This window comes from Amblyomma mixtum, chromosome 10 (genome assembly GCF_055824585.1).
Source record: "Amblyomma mixtum isolate Tamu chromosome 10, ASM5582458v1, whole genome shotgun sequence".
Taxonomy (NCBI): Eukaryota; Metazoa; Arthropoda; class Arachnida; order Ixodida; family Ixodidae; genus Amblyomma; species Amblyomma mixtum.
Genome location: NC_143021.1, coordinates 61,832,819 through 61,838,809, shown reverse-complemented (window position 1 = coordinate 61,838,809; position 5,991 = coordinate 61,832,819). Strand labels below are relative to the sequence as shown.

General features: G+C 46.2%; 1 pseudogene; it reads left to right on the top strand.

The window, feature by feature from the left end:
- Positions 1-1,969: 1,969 nt before the first annotated feature.
- LOC149325920 (uncharacterized) lies at positions 1,970-4,932 on the top strand (annotated as a pseudogene).
- The last annotated feature ends 1,059 nt before the right edge of the window (positions 4,933-5,991 follow it).

The window sequence follows — 5,991 nt, the reverse complement described above, 5'->3', positions numbered from 1 at the left end:
GCTTTGGTTGTCTTTACTACCTGTTTCATGCGCTCTCGCAGATGCACAGCGTAGTCCAAGTGTAAGCGAAGCATGCGCTTCCTGCGTCCCCCAGTCGCGCCAAAATTATTCTCAGTTTGCAGAAGTCTGTTAAGGCATGGAAGTTCATGTAATGAAAAAAAAAAGACAAAAAAAAACTGACACCAACCTCAAGCCGTCAGTCAGGATTGAACTCACGACCGCTGGTTTACAAGACCAGCGCTCTGCCACTGAGCTATAGCTTTTTTTTCTTCATTGCCTGTTTTGACAACGATAACAAGCAAACACACAAACAAACCGCTAAAACACGTGAACCGGCCTACGGTCAACATGGTTGTTTAAAACTTCTTGAGGGCTGCAAGTTCATCCAGCACGCCAAGCCATTCGGGTAGCTCCGATTGGGCTCGGTAACATTCCCGCACACGCGCAACACTTTCAATGAAATTTTCTCTTACAGGTCGAATGTTTACATCGGCATTTCGCACTGACATCCTGGTTTTCCATATGCTGTGGAGGCCCAGTAGCATGATGAGATCATAAGGAACATCTCGGTCATCGTCTACCGCTAAGAACCGGATTCCGTACGGCGTGATTGGCAGGTCTTTCTTTATTGTTCTTTGTAGAATGTCCCAATGGAATACCGGATGCCAACATTCTGTAAACACATGTCGACTGTCTCAGGCTTTTTGCAGAGCATACAGTTAACCGTCCGTTCGCTCGGGGAAAGTGTTATTTTTTTTTCCTTCGCCGAGCCCGCGGCGAACTCCTCGTTCTTCCTGGTCTGGCACGACCACCGCTACTGAACTCTGCAACTACGACGCTACATCGAACAAGAAAGTTGTGAGAACTTCTTTTTTTTTTGCAAAAGACTGTCGGTTGATTGAACATTGTTTTCGCCTTTTGTTTAAGCCTTGATCTGGCTTAGTATTTTACGTTTTGTTCTCTGCAACTCTTGCCCCTACTTACTATATCTGTAATATTTACTTCGCTATCGTTATCTTCTGCTTTTATCGCGGTGTTTGTTCATTGTCGGTTTTTTTTGTTCGATTGTTATGCAGTGGTTTGGACTACCAGCTATAAATATCCAATTGTTTGAAAGAATGGAGCTAACGAAAAGGTCGGAATGGCCGGTTGGTGTGATCGTATGCTGGGCACTTCACGTCTTACGCTCGTCCGGCGACACTTTGCTGGCTGGGGCAGCCACTCCAAACTTCTTGAGAACAAAACTAGTTTATTCAAGACTGGAACAAAATACAAGGACTTAGAGAAAAAGGCGGCTTAAAAAAGGCTGTTAAAAAAAGGGCTGTAGAAAAGCGGCCGAGACTGAGACTCGGCGCGCTCGTCAATCTTTGTTGCAGCGGGTTTTAATACCTTTGATAATTGGGCGGAGCTTTATTAAATCCGCTTTAGCCCAATTTCAACGAATACTGCTGCGACGGCGTCGTAGATACAAGTGGGCGGAGCCCAGTGCTCGCCAGAGCCCGACTCTAGAGGCGCCAGTAAGTCCACTGCTTAGGTAGACAGTCGGGGGTTTAAGAAGTCGCCGACCTCACTGTCCCCCATCCCCACTTGACAGCTCATCTCTCTTCAATGGGAGACGGTCGCCGACCCCTTGGTCCCTGTTTCCCGCGGCCTTGGGCAGCGTTTGAGGCGCGCGACCCGCTGCACAAGGCCTGTTCGCTCCTACTCTCCACAGGGGCCTACGTCACACTAGTTGCCCGACCCGCCCGACCGGTCCGACCGCGAACGACGGTGAGAGTTCGGTGAAACGCAGCACAGGCTCACAGAAGCGCAGGCCTGTGGTTAGGTTTGGCAGCGAACGTGCTGACATTTCTCTTTTCCGGCTTCTAGGCTTTCGAGGTGCAGTGCGTCATACCGTATTCTCCTGGCTTGTGCACGTTGAAATCATCATGTGGTGCTAAAGAAAAGCACATTTTGTAATCGCTGCAACATGGGCCGTTACTGTGTGCCGGGGTGCCGCGGAAATTATGACAGTGGCCCAAAAGTTAGAGTGCTTGGTTTTCCCAAAGATGAAGCTCACAGAAAAGCTTGGATGAGTGCAGTTCCTCGCAAGGATTTTACGCCAACCATACATTCCAAGGTAGGTAACTGAAATTTAACTTCTTTGGTAGCCTTAGCTTATGTACCAAAAACCCAACACAAAGCAAAAACCTTCCGTAACTTTAAAAGTTGTTGAAGAATAGCTTCGAGAGAACCGGATGCAATTATAATTAAGCTTTCTCATGCAGGTATGCGAGCTCCATTCCCATGAGCAAGACTTCATCACCAAGCTCTCACATCATGATAAACAAACAGGAAGAACCATAGAGCTCACGCGCGATCGTGTTCAACTTCAAAAGGGCGCAGTGCCTTCGGTGTTCCCCAATTGCCCACCACATCTTTCTTCTACATCTTCATGTCGCGAGTCCCCAGCAAGAAAGAGGGCACGTCGGGAAAATGACGCCATCCAGGAAGCCATCAAGAATTCTTCAAAGGCAAGCGAGGAAGAAAAACGCAAAAATTCAGTGTCTTCGTTTGAAGAATTGCAAAGCAAGCTAGCCAACATCTGCGACACCAAGTTTTGGACAGTCAATGCGAACGAAGAGTCCGTCATGTTTCTTCGTGTAGAACCTGAGCCATCTCCATACGTGAAATGTGCTGTCAGAGTCCTTCCAGATCTGACAATATCTCTAACTATAGGCATGGTGAGGCTGCATTCACTAGCATGTGGCAGTGCAGTTCCAGACACAGTTTGCAACGCAACAGCCTTGTCTGCGCAGCTTGAAAATCTTGAAGGTCAGCTGCGTAAAAGTGCCGAAAAATCAGGCGGCCAGAAACGTGATGTTTTGACATTTTTAGATTCCTGATATCTGATTTTATTCAAGGCACTGAAGAAGGAACGGAAGTTATTGCGCTGTTAAAATTTGTGAATGAACAAATCAGCCTTTTCCTCACGAATAAGCGTGTTTACAGTTCAGAAATGTTAGTTTTTGCCACCATTCTTCACTCCATTTCGCCCCATGCTTATCACTTCGCAAGATCTGCATCTAGCTTAATTTTGCAGCATCCAACAACTCTACGCTGTGTCTGTTCCAAATACCAAAGTGACCCCAGCGAGGAACAACAACAAGTAAATTTCCTTTCGTACATACGGGAACGAGCGAAGTTATCGAAGCCCCATGTAAAAACCGTAACACTAATGATTGACGAGACACATCTTAAACCATTCTTTGACTTCAAGGCAGGAGCAATAGTTGGAGCATCAGCCCATTCGTCAGAGCCAGCAACAACCGCCCATGTCTTCATGACACAGTCACTGCTTTCCTGGAACAAGGATGTCATACATATTCTGCCTGTGTGTAGAATGAATGCTGAAACCCTGCACCAGTACACGAGGAAGATAATAGTCGGCATTGAAGAAATGGGGCTAAAAGTAATAGCTGTCATAACGGACAACAACTCTCTGAACCGCAAAATGATGTCCCTATTTTCAAAAGAGCCCGAACTGAGCATTGTGTATACCCTCACCCAGTAGACAACCAACGTCCGCTATTTTACATTGTAGACCCGGTACACTTACTGAAATTTATAAGAAATAATTGGATTAATCAAAAAAACCCTGCAACATGCTTCTATTTCCCAGAAGGTGATTTGTCTGGTGTTATGCCTGACGGGCCCCCCGAATGAAAGCGGCATCCTTCGAAGCTGTTAGGAAACTTTATTCATCAGAAAAACAGCACTCGTGAAAGCTGCTTATGGGCTTAACGCGAAAGCTGTAAATCCAACAGTTATGGAGCGCCAGAACGTGAAACTGGTCCTAAATGTTATTAGCTCTTTCGTCTCGAATGCTCTCCGAACTCGTGGATCAGTACTGAAGATCCCGCTTGCCGACTCAACCGCCTTGTTCATAGACACTGTGCTGGCGTGGTGGAGAATAGTGAACGTGAAAACTCCTCACAAGGGTCGAAGAGTCAAGGACAGCCTGCAAGAACGGGTACAATCAGTCACAGATCAACAGCTGACCTTTCTCAGTGGAATCATAGACTGCCTTGACGCCTGGAAGTCAGTTAACATGTCCAGTGGCTCACTCACCAGGGAAACCCACACTGCCCTTCGGCTGACCTTCTATTCTCTTGTGGAAGCGACACGATACTGTTTGGAGGCGCTGAAGTTCAAGTACGTTTTGCTTGGGAAATTCCAAACAGACGCTTTGGAAGACTGTTTCGGTAGTTATCGCAGGTTGGCTGGCAGGAACTACCATATTTCGGTGCGTCAGTTGTATGAGTCGGAAAAAAGCTGAGGCTACATAAGCTTTTGACATTGCCAACTGAAGCGGCTTCAACAAGCGCCAAAGAGGATGAACAAGCAATTGTGGACACAGATAACTTTTCTGTTGTTATTACAGAGGACGACATTACTCGGTCAAAGCGTGACATGGACGTGACAACTTACATAGCTGGCTATTGCGCACATACTGCCCTAAAGAAACTGTCTTGTTCCTCGTGTGCCAGCGCAGTTGTTGTTGGGGACAGAGTCCTGGAAGCTGAAGACATGAGCATGATCCTCCACCTTTCCATAGGTGGACTGAAGTTTCCGCAGCCGTGTGTTGTTAACATGGTTCTTGTCTGCAAGCTCGTCGTTGAAAAGCTTTCATCAGGGGAAAATGAAGAGAGATTTTTGTTGAGCCGCAATCAACACTTCATTGTAGCTTCCTTAGTGTCTTCCTTAGTTCAAGAAGACTTTCCGGTCAGCGAGTTCGAAAACGGACATACAGGGAAATCACTTCTGCAGCTCATGGTAAAAGCCGCAGCCAACACACTGCTGAATAATTTTTGTAAATTAAAGAATGGCGCCATTCAGGACAGCAGTCAGAAAAAGGCAGCTGCCAGGAAACTACAAAAATTAAAGAATTGAAATATTTTATTGTACAGCACTGTGACCAAAAAAAATGTCCATAAAGTATTCATGTTACTGTTTTCCATGACTTCGTTCATTTTGTTTATTTTGATGTCTAACACGCCATTCGCTTTCGAAAATGACAAAAAAAACGTACATTTCTTTAAAAAGCAACAGAATGCATGAGATGCAGCAGGTACTGCGTCTCATGCATTATGCTTCATTCTACTCCTTTTCTGTCTAGGAAAAAATATTTTGAAGTTAATTTGAACTAAATGCGATGAACTGAAGAGCAGAAACTATAGCAGTGCAATGCTCTGCCACAAGTATTATCATGCAGCTATAAAAACGAAGCACTTAGCTGCAATACGAAGTATATTGCAAGGGCTACGAAACATAGCATAAATTATAAATTAACACGGAAGATATTTACCGAAATCATGCTCGCGGTTAAAAAGCTGTTGTTTAGTCGCTAATTCCTATTTATTGACTAACTTCTAAAGCCATTGTACCTCGGATAGTAAGAAAGTGCGCTTAAAACTGCCGGCGAGCCCCCGCAGTCGCGAGCGGAGGACGGACAACTAGCGTGACGTCACGGAGCCAGCGGAGAGGCCTTGTCACCATTCCTAACCCCTCCCGACTTCAGACGGACACGGTAGGGGGTGGGGGGGAATTATCTACTGGCGCCGTAGGCTTCTGCCTTAACAAATGGTGACTTTCTTGTGAACGTATTCCTCAATCCCACACTGACATACGTGCTTCACGCACGTGAAGCACGTGTGAGCTTCACGTGCGTGAAGCACGTGAACTGTGAGCTCGAACTTCATAGAGGGACAACGGGTAACCGTAAAGGGGTCCCGCGCCTCTGTTGACCGTAAAGGCGGGGGTTTGTGACACACATTAAGCAATCGGTTGTCCACGGCATGAATATTCCTTCCTGTTCAAGCCATACTTTAACGGGGAGTGTGTTTGTGTGCAACTGGAAGAAAAACGTTTTGGCCGCAGGTCTTAAAGGCATCTTTCTGACTCGCTTCAGTACATCTTTACCTGAGCCTCCAGAGTACACAGTCCTATGCA